At 40.4% G+C, this 19,244-nt stretch overlaps 1 protein-coding gene across 5 annotated transcripts in view; it reads left to right on the forward strand.

Annotated features, from left to right (window-relative positions):
- Nucleotides 1–65: 65 nt before the first annotated feature.
- RNF111 (ring finger protein 111) overlaps nt 66–19,244 on the forward strand; it is a 59,850-nt gene continuing 40,671 nt past the window's right edge. The window contains exon 1 of one of the 5 annotated variants that reach the window (XM_086620622.1): nt 66–78. The gene's annotated coding sequence lies outside the window, so the exon portion shown is untranslated. Of the gene's footprint in view, nt 79–9,635; nt 9,698–9,974; nt 10,033–13,522; nt 13,544–18,649; nt 18,669–19,244 lie in introns of those variants that run through there. The other 4 variants (XM_086620621.1, XM_086620624.1, XM_086620625.1 and 1 more) reach the window with 4 other exon arrangements.

Genomic DNA, 19,244 nt, shown 5'->3' on the forward strand with positions numbered 1-19,244 from the left:
GGATGGAGGCCGCGGCCGACCTGGTGCGCGGCGCAGGCGCGCTGCGGCTCACCTGGCCCCGGGACCTCTCCGTGAGAGGTTGGCGCTGGGCGGGCCGGGCGGGCAGGGGGTGTGGGGCCGCGCTCTGGCCCTGCGGAGCCCGCCCAGGAAGGACGGGCTGGGGCTCGGCACGGCTCGGGGCTGGGCACTGGCTTCTGCAGGGAGCGGCGCCGAAAGCCATGAGGTGCCCCGGGGCGGTGCGGGTGGCGGCGGGGCCGGGCCGGGCCGGGCCGGGCCTGGCGGGAGGCGTGGGGCCGTGGGCCCGCTGAGGCGGGACGGTGTCGCCGGGCCTGGGCTGGGAGCGGCCGGAGGCAGCGTCGCGCTAATCGTGAATTGCGTGGCCGGGGGCTTTACTGGTCTCTCCTGAGAGCTCGTGTTTGGAGACTTTCTCTTTACGCAGCTGCGGGCCCGTTCGGGAAAAAATGACGCTTAATAAGGGAGCGGCGATGCGCGTGTGTCCTGGCGCAAGCGTGTACGGGGTTCGACCGAGTGCGAACGGTGTGCGGGTTCCCAGCGGCGCCTTGATGCAGCGCGGAGCAGCCGCTCGGCGCCCCCGGCCGCGCCGAAGGGGTGGTGGTCGCCTGGGGGAGGAATCCGCTGCGGGTTTTCTCTTTTTTTGTGGGCTTTTGAAAGTTTTGCTGAGGCACATCTACTTACCTGCGGTTTCGGTTTGCTGGCTCTTGTAATGAACCGTTCATTGGATTCGTGTCGGAACAATTCTTTGATTTGAAAAAAAAAAATCCTAAATTAAATAAAAATATTTATTTACATATTATTGATACTTCTCCGTTCGCTTTAACAAGTTGGGTTGTACCTTCTTGCTTGCTCTGGTCACTGAGTTTTCAGAGCTTAGGAAATATGCTTAAATACTTGATGCTGATTTTACTCAGGTGAAATAGTAGTTCTGATAATTAGTAGCTCGAATGATTTTAAACGTTAGAACAATCTAGAGAGGAGCAGATCTATTTGCATAACAGTTTATGGGAAGTATTCTAGAAGTACAGTACTAATATTAACAAATAAAGTACTTATCGTTGTGATTTATTAGGCTATATTCGTACCAGGTGACGAAAAGTATTACCTCTTAGTTACCATTTAATTCCCTTTCTGTAGGGAACACTTGAAGTTGTTTTGTGAATATTAGATGTTGCAGCTGCTATTGAATCTTAAATTCACAGATTCTGCCTCATTTGAAGTACGTCTAAACCAGTTTAAGTCATAACAGTCCTCTTGTTCTGTCTCTTCATTCAGAAATTGTGTATTGATAAGATTGAAAAAATGAATAAGCATTCGTTTTATTTAATAAATCCTGGTTAAATAACGCTTTGTGCATTCTGAATCCTACAAAGATTTGTAACACCATCCTTTCTTTCCAAAATGCACTTGAAGTATTTAAATAATACTTTCTTTCACTAGTTATCAGTTAACAGAGGCTAATATCCATGCATTTAAAAGTTAAGCATGCACAGAAGTCTAAAAGAAAACTCAGTTTGGACTGCTAAGTGCATGCATGTTTTAGATATGTAATGCTGCTGTTGCACTTGATACCGAGATTTTATAAACAGAACAGTCTTAAATGAATATATATTCTTGCTTATGCTCTCTTCTGTGATAATATTTGCATTAACATCAAATACGTTAGGACTGACTTTGAGGTTAATAAATTAACTTTTTAGCTTAGCTTTAAACTACAGAAACAGATTTTTGTGAGTGTTTGTATAACGTTTAAACAGTGCGTGAAAAAGTCCTAAATGTATTTTGTTAGCATATTATTTTAAATTCAGCAGTGCAACAAAGTCTCAATCAGGGCTGTGAATTTTACTGTGGTAAACTGTTGTACAAACACACGCCAAACTCACTGGTTAGCTTCTGATATTGGTGAAGCCAAGTTTACTGTATCCAATTTCAGGAAAGAAGATGAGAGGGCTAATAAATACAGCACTCGCACTGTTTTATAGGGGGTTGCTTGTCTTACCTAAACCTCACTGCTTGTTGGTTGATGTCATGCAGACGTTAAAGCTGCTTATACACATAAGCTATCCCTCACCCCCAAAAAAAAAACAACCAACAGAGCCAAAATTGACCTTAAGACATACTCTCAGTCATCCTCCTGCCTCAAGGCACAATAAGCTATTATGAAAATAACCTCGGTGGATGTTTGCCTGACTTGTTCTTAAAGCCTTAAACACAAATTCCACTTGTTCCTCAGGTAGTCTAGTCTAGTCCTTAACTGTCGTTTTTCTAATGTCTAGATTAAATCTTTGAATTTGATCTTATTCAAAGTGAATATTAAGGACAGTGTTCCCTTTCTTTTTGCAGCATCCTTTTACGTAAACTAAGACTGTTACCATATTTTTGTTCAGTCTTTTATTTTTTTATTAAAAGCAAGGATTGTTTCTTTTTTTTAATCAGAGTTCTAAAACACATGACTTTTTGTTCTTGCACGCCTCTAGGTGGTGTCCAGTCTTTTCCACAACTTCCCAAAGTTATATTCATGACAACACTTATGATTATGCATCTCAGTAGGATGAACTTCTTGACATGTTCTACTTGTGATTCACTATACTTACTGGTTTCTTTTCTGCAAGTTTGTTACAATATCTCTTTTCTGCGCAGTTGATTATTTCTAGCTAAGTGGAGAACTTTGCACTTCTGTTTATATACGCTCCACTCCCCCCCACCTCGCTGCAATGATTTCAAACTCTAGTCTTGACTTCTGCTCTTTGTAGTACCTCTCAGCCTGGTGTTAGCTGCAGGTTTATAAGCATAACCTCTAATCTTTTACCCAAAGATACTACAATATTGAAGTGTATGGGGAGTTTTACTTGATATCAAGTTTGATAGTAAACTACTAATAGTGATCCTTTAAAGCCTCACTGAAGTAAAGATCTTCAGTTTGTTCGTGTCTGTGGAACCATAAATAAAAATTAGGTTGGTTTGGCTGTCATGAATGAATCATGTTGGTTGTTACTTACCGCTTTGTTATTTTTCACCTATCTACAAATAGTTCAAATTTGTCCAGGAATTTTAATTAAGTTGACTGTTTTCTAATTCCCTATTTCTTTGATTGTTGTTTTTTTTTTAAAGTAAAATACTTTATTTGTCCTTTTGTAGTCTTTTCAAACATCTACTAGTTTTCAAAGAGAAGATTGCTTTATACCATTAGGTTCTGAAATTTGTGGTAAAGTTTGATTAGGAAATGGTAATAGACATTCAAAGAGAAGAAATGTTTGACTCAGATACTCATATTTAAATGACAACAAAGACAAAAGTCCAAAACTGCTTCTGTAAATTCTTTTTTGTCTATTTTGTACGTGAGACACCTGAAAGCCGTGAGTGTCCTTAGATTTTTAATACTTTTCCTCGGGCTCTGTAATTTTGCTTTTTTCTGCATAGAAGATTATCCCGGTTTCAACAGTGCTGACCAGTCTCTTGCCAACCTCCCACTGAAGCATAATGGAGGACCAAACACTAGCTATTTCATCTTCTTTTATGGCTTAATGCAGTTGGTATACTCTCTGCACTTTTAACATGATTGAGCTCTCTTAATATGCAGTGATATTCAGTGTTTTTAATGCATAGAGCGGTAGTTCTTGCCTTTTTTTGTAAGGAAGCCTCTTGGCTACAGCATTCACCTAGAGTTGAACAGAAGAGATGTTGGTTTAAGGAAAGGAGAGGTTGGGGGTGCTGGAAGGTCACCTCTAAATAAAGTACCTACAATTAAACAGGGTCCTGTTTCCTTTGAGACACACTGCTCTTCTGTGTCTTTTTATCAGGAAAACTATATGCAGTTCTTTGCTCAACATACTGGTTGTTTAAAAACTGATTTTTTTAATGTATGTTTTCATTCTAACTTTAGGCTTTTGTTTGTTTGCTTCAGAAATCTAAGTTTCTAATACAGTGTTTTAGATTCTGCTTTGGGTGCTGACTACATCAAAGCTAGTTATTACAGCAATAAAAGATGCAATGATTCAGTTCCTTTTTGGATTTAACCCTTTTTTTTTGGCCTGGTGCTAGATAAACTGAAATCAACAGGAAGAGTCCCTTTTGCTTTGAAAGGCACTGAATCTTGTCCCAGTTCTTATGTTACATTGTCTGGTTACTACAGTTTCAAACTTTGCTCTTAGAAATTCCTGGTATCAATCTGGCTGTGTTCAAACCTCCGATCAAGTTTAAAAGTTTAAAAAATAGTAGCTGGCATATTTGCTGCGGTATTTCACTCCTCTGCAGACAAAGCAAGAATGAATAATACCATTTGAGACATTTTCAATGAATGTCTGACAATAGGTAAATTTTGAGACTAAGAATCACTGATAATTTAATATGCATCACTGCTGTAAGCGTTAGCTTTTTCCTCTCTGAATGTATAGTTTTCTTTTTGTTGTGTTATTGATACACCATAAGATGAGCAGTCAGAAGAAGGTTGCAGAAATGAGTTTCTGATCTCTAAGTAGCTCTCATTATAATTCTTCTACAGAACAGCAAGGAGGAGAACATAATCTAATTGTAAATCAAACGCAAATATTTTCCTTTCTTTTACTACTGAGAAGGCTAGAAAATGGCTACATGCTAGGAAATGGCTATTGAATTTCTTAGTGTGAAATCAGATCATTAAATGCAGGATGCTTTTCTTTGTTCTAAACCTAATTGCCCTAAAATTAGCTGCTGATTCATCATTAAAATGCAAAAATATATTTGGCCCCATTATTGTACAAGTGCTGAAAGAATACAAAGGAATATCTCATGTGGCCTTTCTATTAACAGGTTGGTGGCGTATTTGTTTTTGATAAGAAAAAGACCCATGAAAAATACTGTCAACAAAGTAGCTATTTCTAAGTAATTATGCATACCACACCTTGTTAATTATATGACAACTTAAATACTTAAAATATCTAACTTAGAATATCCAACTGCTTGAGACCTTAGTAGGGATTTGCATAATTTCAAAGTAACATGTTGTGAAAATGCTATTTCTAACCTTTTAGAGCCTTATCAGGCTGTACAGTATGAAATTAAATGAGTGACTAGTGGGTCATTTCTATGTCTACATTTTACTGTAATGTAGGGTATTTGGTTCTTCCATATATCTTAAAAATACACAGTTACCGGAGTGGTGCGTGTTATTTTCCAGAGGTTTTGAAAGCTCTTAGATCAATCACATTAGAAATTTTCCTATATTTTTCCTCATACTATATATAACAGCTGTTGAGTTTTATTTTTGTTTCTTGTTTCTTAATAGCAATTTTTCATAACATAAATGTTTCAACATTTTTTATCCTCTCCCGTCTCTCCAGTTTTCACTGATAAGACTTTCATCTGGACTGATTAGAGCTGTGACAGTTTGTATTATCTGAAGATCAGTCCCCCGGTTTTGTCTTTTTTTTTCTTTTTTCCTTCTGTATTATCCTCACAACATACTACCATGAGAGGCTTTACAGTTTATTAATATTACTAGTAATTATAAACTGACTTAACACAAACATTTAAATATATGCTTAAGTATGGTCTACTTTAAGTCTACACAACTACATATGATGTAAGTGTCAAGGATGGGCTGTTTCATCTAGATGAACACCCTGGCTGCAAGAGATTTTGAGCTCCTCCAGAAGCAGTATTTTGACAGGAGATACATACTCTTGTATCTAGGCAGGAGATTTCTAAGTGTATACTATTGAAACTGTTCTGGACACTGCCAGGCTTGCAGTTAACAGAGCTCTAAGGAAAGACATCTCTTTCTGAAAGTGTCCAGCTTGCATCTTGGCCACATGCCCAGTGGGACTGTGTTCCAGAAGCTGGTGTTTGCATCTGGAAAAAGCTGTGCCTAGCTTTCATTCGTGAATGAGCAAACTGGAACAGCACTCCTGCATAAAACCATGGGCAACTATGAAGCTGAGCTGTTGAAGGCACCTCAGGATAGGGTTTGCTTTGATTTTTGTCTTTTTGCCAGAAATGTAAAGTGCAGTCTCCTGCTGAACGGACTTGGTTTGATCTTATCTTTGATCTTAGATAAGATCGTTTCTTCTCTATGTCTTTAGTTCTGCCAGGCCTGGGGTGTGTATATGGATGGTTTTGTTTAGCTTTAGTTAGAAGTTGAAGAGTTCAGGAGGAATTGATGGCACCAGAGCCTGAAAGCTATTCTGAAATTTGCATTAGTGATTTAGAATGAATCGATTTAACCTTTTGGTTTTCGATTTAACCTTTTGGCTTTCTGTAGCTAAGAAATGTGAAAAGGAGAATCTTTTGGTTTTGTCCAAGGAATCAATAAAGTATTTTCAACACAACTGTCTATCTCTGCAAGATCCTAAAATAACAGTAGAAGTAACTTTAATAAATGTATCAAAGGGCATACATAGAAGTTTAAAAATTTAAAAAAAACCCCACTATATAAAAATAATTGTGAATAATTCTGGGCATTGAAGTGCATTTTCTCCGTCAATTTTCTTCAAAAATTAGGTTAATAACTAGTCAATAATTGACAAACTGATTTCTATCAAGTGTTAATTTAAGGGCGAGCTGGCCCACAACTTACTAGACTCTGGTAACCCATAGTGAAACAGGAATTAGGACATCACAGCTAATAAAGATCATAGGAATTCTGCCTTTAATTTACTTTAATTTACCCAAGGAGGAAAGATCTACCAAATCATACACAGTTAAAGCATTTACAGATCATCTGCCTACTCTGACTTTACACTGGGAGAAAATCAAGACGATTTATACTTACCCTGCATTGTTTTTTAATTTGAGGACTGAAATCTCTAGTGACTCTATAGCCTCTTGGTTTTTGTTTTTGAAATGGTCTTTGTATGTCCTTCAGTTGGTGAGCATAGAGTGACTCTGTTCCCAAGAACTACCTTTCTGTCATCTTTCACATGAGTGTTCAAAACAACTGTTAAGTAAATAATACATAAGTAGTTGGTGTATTTTTTTAATTGGTATTAGTCTCTGATGAGCTTATAGAGAATGCTCGTCTGTCTCATGTCTTAAGGTAATCCAGTCAAATTTCATTAGCTTCCTCTCATGTTATATATGCCATGTTCCTTGAGTGACTTGTTAAGATTAGAGTTCATCCTCTCTGAATTTAAAAAGAAACTGCATAAAGTACTTGTAAGACCACATCAGGAATAATTTTTACAATAGCGTTGAAAACTCTCTCTCTGAAAAATATTTAGGCTAAAATATTGTACAGACATTTGCTTTTTTCATGTCTACATCACGTTGATGGCTGTTGGTCGTTTTCTTGATTACATAGTTTATTGAAGTTTTCATCCTACTGCCTTCTATCTGACAAATACCCAATATGTACCAAAACTTTCAGTCATTAACATTCAGGTGCATATTCTTTATATTTTACTTTTTTCACCTTGCTTCTATCAGTCTAGTCTTCAAGGTCATTCAGTTCTTCCCATGTATTATCTTGTTTTTTACTTTCCCCCCCCCCCCCAGCAGATTTTTATTAATGTATTTCAACTTCAGTTCTAGTCATTATGAAAAATATTAAAATTGCTTGTACGGTCAAGCCATTAGTGACCTCCATCGAATATGATATGACTTTCTTTCCACTGTCTGTTGCTATCTCCTGTTGAGTGTTTTAGTCATGTTTCTGATTTTTATACTGTTCCTCATTCTCCCAGGTTTTAGTGGTTATTTCATATGTGGCCCAATGTCATTCTTTACTCATCTGGCTGGATGTGACATACTGTATTTCCTTGATTTAAAAAATAAAAAACAATTAAATACCCCAAAAAACTATGTAGAAGAAGTAACAAGTTAATGCTGGATGACTTGTATTTATGTCTTTACTGAAAACTGATATGAATTATTATTTTGATTCTGGAGCCACACGAAATCACTTGTGATCCTTTTTTCTGCCTTCACTGTATGCGGGTCTCACTTTATCCTTTGCTCTCATGTTATGCGTATAGCTTAAAAACTTGTTTATTTTCATATCATTTACATGGTCTAGCATGTTGTCTTCACACTTTTTTTACATATTCGGATATTCCTTTGCTTAGTAATCTTTTTTCCTGCCCCTAGACATTTATCTTCTTTTGAGGTAGGCATTTATTGAAGTAAAGTATTTCCTTAAAGCCTTTTTTCCTCGTTTGAGAAATAGTTTCTATGTTGCTTTATCCACTTTTGCTTTAAGGAAATTCCATTCAGAAACTCATTCAATTAATAGTCTCAAAATGCATTTTTTCCCAATGACCATTTATTTTGTAATTATGCATGAAGGTGGTTTAGCTCCTCCCGAACATCCTTAAGAACTCTTGTATACTGGTGACTGTGGTGGCAGTGCATTCTGAGTAAGGTCTTTAACCACTGGTGGATCAGACTGCACCTTCCTGCTCCAAAATCTTGGGTTTATGTATCTCTTGGTCGCTGACAGCGTACAGCACTTTTCTATCCAGTGTTTTGAGCTGGAAGTGTTTCATGTGTGTACTCGATCCATCAGGTGCTAGCATTGATGAAAGATTGCCTCTGGCAGAAAGGTATCATGGCCTTTGGCAGGCTTGGGCAGTTACGAAGTTAAGGAACACTTAGGCTTTCTGCTAAATGAGAGACTTCACAAAGCTGTGGTGCTTACTGTGCTGTTAGGGCGGTGTGAGACTTGGTGACCGTACAGAAGGCACATCAGCTGGCAAGTTCCTCGCAAGGTGTGCTGGCGTCAGTAGTGTAGAGGAAAACAGTGGGCAGGCTCACTTGTTCCTAAGTCAGTAACTGCAGTGAATGCAAATTAAATCCCTGTTTCTGAAGAGAGTAAATGCCGTTTGTCTGCATTTCGAGCAGCTGCACCTGTTGTTTGGCTCCGAGGAGGGCACGAGGCACGCTGCTAACGCAGCCCGTGGAGCGCCGGGCTCGGCGATGGTGCAGGGCCGGCGCGGCGGCCCGGCGCGGGCGGCCACGGCAGCACCGCAGAGGCCTGGCAGCTCGCGTTAGAACTCCGGCGGGTTGGCTGCGGCTGAGCAGCCGTCAGACACCGCGATGCAAAAGGAAGAGACGTTTCTGGGTAAAAAACGAACGTTTTTATGCAAGATGTAGAGATGCAGTAAGGACAGCAGCACTGGAACCCCCGCGCGGGGCTGGCTGGGGCCGGGGCAGTGGCGGCTGCCTGCTGCCGTCCCGCCCGAGCTGTCTTCCGCGTCGGCTGCTCGGATCTTCGGTGCCCTCTCCAAGGGCACGCTGACGGCGTGTCGGTGCCGCGGGGTGTCGGCTCGGTCCCGGCCCGGGCCCCGGAGGGCGCGGGGAGCCCCGCGGGGCGCCGCCGCTTCCGCCCAGCAGGGGGCGCGGCCCGCGAGCGGCGCCTGGCGGAGGAGGGGCGCGAGCCGGCGCGTCTGCGTTTTGCGGACTGCTGTAAAGCAGCACCGAGTGTCGCGCTGCGCCTGGGGAGGGAGCGGCGGCGGCGGGGGCTGCGCAACAACAAAACGTCGCCCGCCTCGCGGCGTGTCACCGGGGCCCGGGCGGCCAGGGCGCAGCGGCGGCGCGAAGGGCGGGCGGCTGGGCAGGGCGCCGCCGAGGAGGAGGCAGTGGCCTCCTGGGCCGCGCCAGGCAGCGACGCGGGGTCCCACCGGCGCCCGCCGGGGCCGCCGCCTCCCGTCCGGCCCTGAGCAGGGCGCCGGCGGCCCCCGCCTCTTCCCCCGCGGCCTCTCTGTCTCAGGTACGGCGGGGCGGCGGGGGGCGGGGGCCGCGGCGTTGCCCCGCACCCCGCGGGGCATTCTCTCCTGGCGGGGGGCGGGGGGCTCCCCTTGTGTTGCCCGGCCCCGCCCGGCAACGGTCGCGGCAACGGTTGCCGGGTCGCGGCAACGGTTGCCGGGTCGCGACAGCGGTTGCCGGTTCGCGGCGGGGCGAGCCGCCTCTCTCGGCAGAGCTGGCCGGGCGGCCGCGGGGGCAGGTAGGCGGATGGGAACTTCGCGCTGATACTTATTTTTTTCAGTGCCTCATTGACGCACAAAGCAGTATCTTCACTGCGGGAAGCCGCAGCACTCTTTTCAGGTTTGTCTCCTTGAAAATTTGTCACAAATTTTCCCCGACGGAAATGAGTTTTATTTGTGTTCATAACAGGGTTTGTTATAACGTCATTCGTTTTGATTGCAGCGTTGGTATTCTGTTTCTTAATCCATATTAAACGAGAAAGTAATTGTCAGATGTTTTTTGCCTGATAAACAAGGAAGCAACGTTCGTTCAGAAATGTAGGCCAGGATCTTCAGAGGTACGTGGGTTTGTAACTCTTACTGAAATGGACAGGTGTTGAGGATCTATGTGCTTTTCTAAGTGTCTGTGTTTCAGGGATTAGGACTGAGCTTACATTCAGGGAATTTTTGTTTTGTTTGAGTAAGCTCTTCCATGGCTTGAAATGGTTTTGTGAAATCATAAGCAAGGCCTGGTTGCTTTAGCTCCTTAAACGATACCCTTAATTCCTGATACTCAAGTAGTCCTCCAAAGGAAGGTGAAATGCAGGAGGTGAGATCTTGCTGTAATAGGCCAACTTTATTTGATTTTAACATGATTACTTCAGAAACAAATATTTGACAAAAAAGATAAGAATTGGCTGCTCAGCATGGAGACCTGGGTAGTGTTTGTCATGTTGGAATATCTGTATTACAAACAATAAAGGAAAGGAGTGTAAGTAGTGAAATAAGGCCTTACGTTGTCTTCGTTGTAACCAGCAGAAAATTTCAAAAATAGGTTAATTCTGGATACTTAGTAGAAAAGGTTTTAAGGAAAATTAATGTTTAAAGAATTAGAATATTTTGTCACTCTTAAAAACAGAAATTAAAGCTTCTTATAGTTCATATACCTGTAGTTCTTGATATCAAAGTAGTTTTCCTCCAACTTAAATGTTTTTAATCATCTCTCTGTTGAATAGAGGGTCTACCTGACCCTGTGGGGGCAGGGAGGGGGACCAAAAAAAACCCGCAAAACAAACCCACAGAAACCTGTTAGCCAAGGTTATCACCCAGTCAGATTTGTACTCTTGCTGGTGTGCAAGGGTTGGTAGGGAAAGATGTTATCTTTGTTCGTGTGATAAAGTGAACATCTGGTCACCTGTCCCATGCTGTCATCCACAGTATAAAATGCCCTGTTGAATTCATAAGACAGGAAAGGCTGTGTGCGCATTTTGCGTTTCACTTTAGTTAAATAAAACTGTATAAGACACCAAGCTTCCTGTTTTAAAACTCTTGAAGTTTCGCATATTTAAACATCTGTTTATTTTTATTGATAGTTGAAGCCCTGGCACCTACAGCTGTGGTTATGTCTAGTATTGGGAGCCCGGGGGTGAACAACAGCTCTTAGTATTCGTGCATATTTCACGTGTCCTTTCAAAATCTGGATGGGAACATTCTGACCTTTTAGAAGTGTGTCTTTTATGAAGCAATGGCTTTTGTAAAAGCATATTAAGAGTGTATTTTAATATATCTGTGACTTGCACTTTATCTTCAAATTAATAACTTTGTAGACCTACGTAACCAGATCAGTTATAGCAGTCTTGTCTTTCGGTGGAGGTGGCCATGTTGCAATAACATTTAGCTCACAGCAGTTACTACCTTTTTTTTCCATGATGAAGAATCTTTCATTTCAGCTGTTTACATTTTCTTTGGTGAGGACATTCTTTTGAGAAGATGGAGGTAATAATGCCCCCCCTCCCTAGCTTATGAACTATGGAGGCTTAGATGTCAGGCAGTTGAATAAATGGGGAAAAATTGCTGGAAGGGATGGGACAGGGAATGGGATGATTTAATTCACATGTAAACAATGGGGATAGTACAGAGATGGATTTACCATGGGCAGATGTTGTATGAAGATTTCCCCACAGCTTTACTAATGTGCAACCTTCTTTAGGTCAGTTTAATCACCAGATCTGTAACGCTTTAGGTGTTTGTATGTCAGTGAGATTGAGAAGAGATTTAGAAACATGTATATTGAGTAATGTCATATGGGACACATGTACAACATAGGGGTAGGATAGTTACTCCCAGTTACAGTCTTTTAGGTCTTGTCAGTGTAAGTGAAAGTGATCAGCTGCTTCCAAAGTCTACCGTGTTCTTAAAAGAAACACAAAATGTATTCACAGCCAAAGTGTTACACTAGTGAACTTTCTTCAGGCTTCAGTTTAGGTTAGTGTTTATCTTAGTGGGCTGATGTCAGGCCTAACCAAGACCCCTAATGGAGCAGAGGGAAAGGAAGAAAGGAGAATGTTTCTTTCACTAACCTAAAATTTTGCTAATAAGATTATTTTGCTGTTTTGTATAGTTTATGCTATTTGGACAAGTAACTACTGTGAATTAGTGATGTCTTCCTTATTAAGTGTTTACCAAGTGAAATCTGAGAATGCTGGTTCACAACTGTACTAGCAAGAGACTTCCTTCTGGGTTTTTTTTCCAATAAAGTACAGTCCTAATACTTGGCTGCTGTAAAGAAAAATGTTTACTTTTACCCACTGCCACTTAGCTCTACTGGGTGAAGAGTGGAGAAGTCTGCTGCACCATCCTTCCTTTTCAAACTGGTAGAGTCTAAACTACTTGGTTTAGAATCTGAAAAATCCCCTACTTCTCACAGGTTTCCTGAAGAACAGCATAGAACTGTTTTAATGGCTAATTTCATTATTCTCGCTTGCAAGGTTCTTGTTAGCAGTTGTGGCAAAGATCACATCTTACTTTGCTTCTCAAAGCTTTATCAAGAAGTGTTGGCAAAATAACACTGTGTTAAGAACAGTTACACATACCTCAAAGGTCAAAACTGCTGGAGGGACTAAGAAATAAATTTTTAAATTATTTTTTGTGGCTGTGTAAATCAGAACTTCCCTAGCTGTCTCTGGAAGCAATACTCTTAAAGTTGGTTGAAGCAGAATTCTTAGTTAAGATCTTATGCTCTAGTAAAAAGTGGATTTTGTCATTCTTTTATAAAGCTACACCTCCGTATTCCCAAGTTCATTGCTGTTTTGTTTGTCTTGGAGTTCACTGAAGCCAAAGCATTCCTGATTGCCAAATCATAACGCTTAGGTCTTAAAACCATGATTTACATAGTGTTAACAAAGCTAACTGAGTGCAAGCCTAGGACAGAGCAAAGAAATGTCTAGACTGAAGATTGTGCTTGTGAACACCATGTTTCTCAAATCCACCTGCTTGCACTCATTGTGCAAAGCCGAACGGATTGCTTGCCCAGGTGGGTATGTGCATGCTGATGCTTCACTGATGCTTGATTGTTGCTAGGATTTCTATGGGTGCTGTGTGGTCTTGGACTGATTCGTAGTGTATTGCGGGAGAACTAACTTGTCTGTAGGACTCTACGCAGAATTGCACTTAGCCTGCCAGCTCATCTAGCTGAGGCATTTCCAGCTGCGCGTGCTCTGTGCATTCTCTCTATTCCAGCTGGAGCCAGGCCACGGATCCAGTCCTAGGGAAGAGCTTTTCTAGTTGTAGCTGTCCTGTGCTGGATTCTGTTAGAAGATGTGAATGTGACAGACAGGCACTTTGAATAGTCTCCCCATAAGAATACAGTGGTGGTAAGTCTCAGAGGTGAATGATAACATGGCATAACAGAGGCGTTCTGTAGCTATTCTTGTAGGTGGCCTGACACTTCTGTTGCAAAATAATTACTTTACTGATCTGAATCAGAGGAATTTTTTTCAAAGGAGTCTTTGCTGGTCCAGAGGATGGATACTGTTGGTTGCAGTAGAGTTACTGCAGTCTGACTTATCTTTGAGATGGCTTTGCAAAGGTTACTACAAAGAGTAGTACTGTACTTGAAATAATATTCTTTCACTTTAAGAGTAGACTTTCCAAGCCAGTGATGGTTCGTAGAATTGGCTGCAAGGAGTGAGTAAGCCTGCCTGCACTGCTGTAGCTCATGTAACTGTAGCACCCCTCTGCAAAGCACAGACAAACCCTTCTGTCTGAGCTGGATGTAATGAAGTGTCTTTGAGAGACCGTAGGCAACAAGCTATCTCCAGAACATTATCATGTGGTTAGTAGGTAATACTGTGCATGTTATTCTGAAATACTGCACCTTTCTGTAGGGCAAAAGATAAATACTCAGCTCGGAGAATTCTCAGGTAATTTTGTCATTCAAAAATAAGGGTATCTGTCATCGCTGTAGCTGCATTAAAGCAAACAAAGGAAACTGAGAGTGGTTTGTAATGATATTTCATATTATCCTATGAATAAAGATGTGTTTGATGCTACATAATATCAAAGCAAACATAATAGAGTTTCAGATTACCTTCTGATTGTTGCTGGTTTATAAAGATGCATAGAGAAGACCAAGTTTGCTAAAATTTAGTAGTTAAAACGAGCTTTAAAAGAGCACCATTTGTCTCATGAAGTGGTGAAAATGAACAACCAAAAGTTAAGAACAGTGCAATAAAGTTTCAGAATCTGATTGTGCTTGTTTTGCCGATAGTGGAACTGAATATTGGATATTTGTGTTTTTGCTGCTTACTCTGCATTGTACAGGTTTTCCCTGCTTCATAAGAATGTAATGGATAGGGCATGGCTGTCCCTTTTAGGTTAACAAGTGTGGGTTTTTTCATTAACTGCTCAGTGAGTTATTTATTTTTGTTGGAGCAGGGCATGATAGCACTGAGATTCAATCTTCATGGGACTGTGTTTGGGGTGCAGCTTCTCAAATGGCTCCAAGTCCTCTGTCAACCTCCCTTTGCATCAGGGTCATGCATGAATCAGTCTTGTTTGGCGCTCTGCCCTTGAGAAAGGGAAGTAGTAGGATTTGGGTTATCTCACTTCTGCTGAAGATCTTGTACAAATTTTATAAGCTTTTTCATGATCCTGTTTCTTGGTGTCTTGATTGATGTGGTGGAAGAGCATTGCCGAATGGATAAAAACACATCTTTTTAAGGAGAGGAAAGACATGACTGTGTTCCAAAATATAGCTTGTGAGACACCGTTGTTCACTGGTCCATTCTTTGAGCTCTTGATAGACATGTTTGGCAGTTCAAAAAAAGTACTGTGGTCGCAGCAGTGTACACAACGTAAGATTTCTTTGTGCATACCAGACCTCAACAGTGAGGTTTTCTTGTGGAGATAACAGTACCAATATTAGCTTGTCAGAGTGAAAATAATGTTGAAAATAAAATCTGATAAAAGCAACATATTAGGGAAAGGAGTTAATTTTAAAAGTTAATCGTGAGTTCAGGGAACATATGCAAAGAAAATAGGACTGAATAAAGGAACTACAAATGCAACTGATAGCAACTTCCTTTCTGAGACAATCTTTAATATTCTTTTGCCTGGTATCATGGGCACTCGGATTAGGTATGTAAGTGGTCTAAGACAGCACAGAATTTTTATGGAAGTGGGATTGCTGTATTCTTTCTGAGATTATGACAACAATATGTTCCACAAGCTCTTGGTAGTCTTGAGAGCCGCCGTATTGGGAAGGATGTTTGTCTGCACTGGCCTCTGGGCTCAGCCCTGCTGGATACTCAAGTTGCCTGTAAGTACATTTAGAGTCTCAGTGGTGGAGAGTACATCAGACAAGGGGAAATTACTGTGTTTGTAATGAAAGAGGAGCAGGAAATTGAAGATGGGGAAAATGAGGACATAGACTACTAACTGCTTTTACATTAAGTATTTTTGTTCACTGTTCTTCATCAGATTGACTAGAAAACTAGGTATTTGCTGAATAAACTATTTGGTTAGCTGGATTTAGGTGTGTGTATTACAGTAACAGGACAGAGACCAGTAATGTGAGTTTATGTAAGAATCATGTGCTTAAGATAGGCATTTTCTGCAAAGTGGTTGGCTGGTCATTTGTCAAAGCACTGTGTGCTTGCTGTAGCCAAGCTTGAGAGAGTTGATCAAGGTGCTTTTTGACACCTAAAAAGGAGATTGTTTCTTGATGGTGAAGGAAGTTGACTATATTTTTAAATGTAGCTGAAAATACACTTTCAAAGTAATGATGTATTCATCAACCAAGTTTGCAGCGAAAATTTGAGTTAATGTTGTGTAATGAACCATTTCACTGTTTTATAGTGCTTTAATGCTATCATACTGTTTGATTGCTAGTAATGGAATTAATTCTTAATGACAATACTTTGCTCCATCTTACAACTGAAATGTGTTCTGCTTTTATATGTGATCGTAAACTTGTATGCTGTAAAGATCTCAAACTTTGAGCTTGTTTTTTGACGTAGCAGTTTCAAGGGACTTTCCCGGTTTGCATGAATTTTCTTGCACTGCTGTATGTCTTGGTGTGATTAATATCAAAGGTCTTTAATTTGTGACATGAATGGATAAAAGTCCTGCGCTTCATGATTCTGAATCAAGTCATGCGCTTTAGAGGGGAACTATTTATAGTTTTCAGGTAGCTGTCTTAACAGCTCTTCATTGAGTCTTTGCTTAAAATAGCTTAAGAGAGCATACTACCTCATTTTTTCTCTTTAAGTTAGTAGGCAAATGTTTTGATTAGGAAGGAGGAACTCAAATGCTGATTGAGCTTACTGCATCTTGTTGCTTTTTGAAAAAGCTTTAGAGGATTACTTTTGATTAGAGGGAGATTTTGTAGGATCTTCTAAATGTTTAACAGCAGATTAGGTCATTCTAATGAGTCTTAATTATTTGCATATTTTTTGTAGTCCCTCTTAAACTTTGCCTTCTATGTAAAAGCATTGGACTTGTATGTAGTGTAGATATTTCTTATATCTAATCACTAAAAATACTTAAAATAGATTGGAATCTAGTTAAATAGTAAGCTCTTCTAGCTTCTGTCTTCTTTAGTTAAATCTTTTGTTCAGAGGTTTGTAACAGCATTTTCAATGGTGAAAGTATGGATTATTTGTCATTGTTGATTGCTGCCATTCACTTCAAAAAGTATGCTCATGTTTTAGCTGTTGTGTAATCTTCAATTGGAAGCCAAGAGCTGCCCCATGAGTAAGCAGTCCTTCAGGCTCTGTTTTGGTTAGCAAAAATGAAGAGTTCTTGATTACTTAGTTGAGTTACTGCAGACTTTTCCATGGTTGTAAGAGTGCAAATATACAAAATGTTTGAATCTGAGTTAACTGGCTGTTATATCTAGGCTGCTTGTTGGAATAAAACTAAGCTAGTAAATCGTATTTCAAGGGCACAAGTTTTCACTGGGTGGTGTTTTAGTTTTTTGTCATCTTACAGTAGTTTGAGGTTTCTCAAAGTGTAAACTTTCTTGCTTTAATTTTTTTGCTGTACTTAAATAGCTCTACCTGTATTTCAGCGCAGTGGCCTCTGTGCTGAAGTAAACAGAATTTATACAAAGATAACAACATTCAGAATGCAGAACTTTCATACTGATTGAGATTTCCACACTAGAGTTTAACAATAAAATAGAGAGGGTGGGAGGGGAGCGCTCCAATGAGTAGAACTGAGTGTTTGTAAACCAGCCCCTGATTGTGCTCACATAATGATAAAGTGTTCAGATTTTTGTTAACTGAAGACAACTTTAGAATTAAGTAAAATTATTGCCTTAATTTATTGTGTTAAAAGGACAGGAAACTGTTGTGTGTAGGCTGGACATGTAGTATATGATGGTAAGTTATGACTGTGTTTGAAGACAATAAGCATTCTGACTAAATTAACTTTTTTTTTCCAAATGGAAGTATTTTGTGGATTTGCTAAATAACTTGAGATTAAATATGAGGTTATTGTGGGAGGTGCTGGCTTGCTTTTGGACTGTGGAAGAGACTGACTAAGTGTTGCATTTCTGTATACAAGTGGTGCATAAAAGACCAAAAATACTGCCTTAAAGGTGACCTTGTGAGGATGAGAAAAAGACTATGTACTACTTGTTCTCTGTATGCGTATAACAGGTCTGAATTCTGATTTCTTGTCCTTGTTAGAAATTTTATAAAATGGAAATCTTGGTCTTAGTATTGCCAAGGAACGATGGTGAGTGTATGTGAGGGTAAGTATATGCATAGGGAGGAGCATGTGAGAGCTGTTATTTTGCTCTGGAGATGTCAGGAGCAGTGAAGGGTAGATATCAGAATTCCACAGCTTTAATAGAGGCTTCTTTGTTTACTGTGTAGACTTCTTGCACTCTTAATGTTTATTCCAAGTTTTTTTCCAATTTTGCTGCTTCTTTTTTTCAGTCCTAGAGAAGAGGGTAGCCTTATATAGTTCATTCCACTAAAACTTATTGCAATAAAAATATACATTGTCCAGAATGCAGCAGTCTTCCGTTTAACACTTGAAAATAAGAAATACCTCCTACTGCAGATTGTGCTTTTTGATGAAGTGAAAGTAAGGACCTGTCCTGTTGTATGTACGGACAAGAGGAGGTTTAGTCGAACTTGCATGCGGTTAGCGTTTGACTTACTGATGTAAAACATACTTATTTGCTGTAATTCCAGTAGAAAACAGCAAACACTTTCTTAGTTATCGCAGGGTAACATTTAACAGTAATTGTTATAAATGTTTGTAGGATTTCCAGTGAGAAGATTCAAATGGATCTTCTCAGCTGGGGTTCTAGGATCCACAAGATTCTTGATCTCCAGGAAGGCCCAATACTGCAGCATGTATGCCTTGTGCCTAATTTTTATTCCAGATTACATCACTTGAAGAATTAGATTAATTGTTTATGGCTATGAGGAGAACACAGGCTGCCTGGGATAATGCATCAGTTTATACCTGTTGCAAACTAAGGTCAGTCATTCTCCAGGGTCTGTTAGGAACAACTAGCTCACAGCTGCTCCTGAAAGCATCGGTTTGTGAAACAGTCGAAGAAATGCTGATTTGACTCTGTTCTGTAGTCTCAATCTTGTATTGATTCGTTCTGAGACAAAATAAACAAGAGCTTTAAATATTAGCAGGAGATGTAAGAATGTGTTAGCGTGTTGAAGAATTTGGAGGTTCAGGCAGAAGATTACGGACCTGAGTAGACAATGCTACTTAACATGCCATAGGCTTTTTTTGTGGCTTCGTGCATGTTCCAGCTGTGCTGCTTAAGGACCCTCATTTCCACATAAGTTATAGTTGCATGTTTCTTAAGCAGCCTTCTGGTAGTTCAGCACTACCTGCTGTAAGCCAGGCATAGCTGTTTGTGTGCTTGGATTGGTGTCTGATCTGGTTGGGAAATTCGCTTTTCGGATTAGTCAGCTCTATATTCTGCTTCAGTGCATAAACATTTCTTCTAGAAGAGCATAGGAGTTGTTCTTTCAAATAAGTGGTGAGGGAGGGAGAAAAGAGGGAGCACATAACTGCTGAATTAGTACCAGTGTC

This window comes from Tauraco erythrolophus, chromosome 14, assembly GCF_009769465.1.
Source record: "Tauraco erythrolophus isolate bTauEry1 chromosome 14, bTauEry1.pri, whole genome shotgun sequence".
Classification (NCBI taxonomy): Eukaryota; Metazoa; Chordata; class Aves; order Musophagiformes; family Musophagidae; genus Tauraco; species Tauraco erythrolophus.